Below are 2,419 nucleotides of genomic sequence, written 5' to 3'. Positions count from 1 at the left end.
GCAATAAATCTCCTTGCATGTATCTTCCACTGGTTCCGGTTCTCTGGTTGAATCCTGACTGGTCTATCAGGATTGGAAAACTGCCTTCGGTTTCTCAGATATACACATGGTGATACAGTTGGTTCTAGCACTACTAAGGGTCGTTTGTGTTCTGTGAAGACCATTTGTCAGGAAGGCACTGAGTTCCCGCTCCAGGGCACCTAAGCAGGAGTTCTCGGCCCACAAAGGTGAATGTTGAATTTTACTGTGTAAGCGCCAAGGATTTAACTTTGAACTGAGTTTTCAGGAATTATTTTCTACTTAAGCATACTCAATAAAGAACTCATAGACTTGTAAAGGATCCAAGTTTAAATGTTTTACACTGACCGTGAACATTAGAATCCAGACACCTGGCTTTGCCGCTTAGTAGCTGTGTGGATGGAACAAATTATGCAACTTCCTTCTTCTGAATTCCAAGATTTTCTGTTTGTAAATAAAGAAGCAATAAGAAGAAAAATGATAGTAACAATAGTACCTTCCCACTGTTGTGAGAAAATTGCATTAGATATTATATGTAAAACTAATTTAACTAAAAAATATACAAGCTAAATTTACAGATATCCTCATTAAATTATGTATTTGTGAAAGAGACTGCACATAAGGATAAGGTAAGGGTTTTCATTCCCTCCTTTGTGAGATCCTTCTGCTACCTCAGAAATCATTCAGGCTTAAATACTTCCTATTATTTTAACTGTAAGTTCACTTGGTGTGAAAAAAACAACTTTACCAAAACCTATGTGCAAATTTCAGAAGTTATATAAATATGACAGAAAAGTAGTTACAAGCATTATAAAATTGTATGCTTATATATATAGTATATATATATATGTGTGTGTATATATATATACTATATATATGTGTATATATATATATACTATATATATGTGTATATATATATACTATATATATGTGTGTATATATATATACTATATATATGTGTGTGTATATATATATACCATATATATGTGTGTGTGTGTATATATATATATATATATTTTTTTTTTTTTTTTTTTTTGAGCTGGAGTTTCACTCTTGTTGCCCAAGCTGGAGTGCAGTGGTGAGATCTCGACTCACTGCAACCTCCATCTCCCGGGTTCAAGCGATTCTCCTGCCTCAGCCTCCTGCTGGGATTACAGGCACCCACCACCATGCTCAGCTAATTTTTGTATTTTTAGTAAAGATGGGTTTTTGCCACGTTGGCCAGGCTGGTCTCAAACTCCTAACCTCAAGTGATCCACCTGCCTCGGCCTCCCAAGGTGCTGGGATTATAGGTGTGAGCCACCACGCCCAGCTCAAAGTTGTATATTTTATTTGCCATGTAAAATACTTTAGAGGGGAAACACCATTGGATAAGTTAATCAAAAAATGGGTAAAAATTTTTGTTAGTGTTCATTTATACTAAAGTCATTGAAAACAGAGACTTGAATAAAATGAATGACCCAACTTTCTTTTCAAATTGCATTATAATTTCTAATGGACCTGGAAGGTTTTAGATACTACTTCATTTAATGCAATTCTGATTTTTCTAAGTAATGATTCAAAGCTATTCTTAAAATAGCACCTCAGTGGTTCCTCTAGCAAAAATAAACAAGGTAAAAACAAAAACCCTTTTAGTAATATAAAGTTAATTCTGATCAAACAAACATTTACTGAGTACATTTTATGGATTTGCAGGGGAAAATATTTTTTATAAAAGCCTTATCTTCTAGAAACTAACAATCTCTTAGGAGGCAAATTTTTTTTTTTTTTTTTCCAATTTTTTATTTTTTTCTTTTATTTTATGGTACTCTACACATTCAGAGGAACTTCTCTAGTAACAAACTATAGAAATGGTCCCTGAAAGTATAGTCTTAGGAGAAACTCTTAACTCTCATAAAAGTTGTGAGTGATAAATAGCAGAAATCAGTGTGTGTGTTTGGGGTGAAGGTTTATCATCTCACAAGGATTTACATATCCATTTTTCTAAGTTTGGACTTTGCCTAATGGGTGTTCTAAAAGTTTGCTATTCTGTATTCCTTTTTGAAATTGTCCTATTTATAATTTTATTCAATAAAATGCAGAAGTATTAAAATGAAAGGAGAAAGCCATCTAATTTTCAAAGGCACATCCAGTGTGACTTCATGATATTCCACCATAAATTACTGAGGATAATTGACGAAACTGCATTCACCAAGATGTTGAGGCCTGCAACTTCCACAATCTCAATTGCAGTGCGGGACTGGAACGCTCAGAACAGTGGATGCCTGTTCCTTTCCTTTCACCTGCTTTCATCTGCTGGCTGGGTTTCCGGAAGATTATGATGGGGAAGGTCTGTCTACCAGCACTTACTCAGTCCCTGGCCTTCATCAAGAACCGAAGCAGGTATGAGACTCTTTCTGGC

At 34.9% G+C, this 2,419-nt stretch overlaps 1 pseudogene; it reads right to left on the bottom strand.

The window, feature by feature from the left end:
- Window positions 1-1,814: 1,814 nt before the first annotated feature.
- On the bottom strand, window positions 1,815-1,891 carry LOC116556827 (annotated as a pseudogene).
- Window positions 1,892-2,419: the final 528 nt, after the last annotated feature.

Source organism: Sapajus apella, unplaced genomic scaffold (assembly GCF_009761245.1).
Source record: "Sapajus apella isolate SASKATOON/1434 unplaced genomic scaffold, GSC_monkey_1.0 scaffold17, whole genome shotgun sequence".
Taxonomy (NCBI): domain Eukaryota; kingdom Metazoa; phylum Chordata; class Mammalia; order Primates; family Cebidae; genus Sapajus; species Sapajus apella.
The sequence above is the reverse complement of the archived record's forward strand: the minus strand, read 5'-3'. Positions and strand labels throughout refer to the sequence as shown.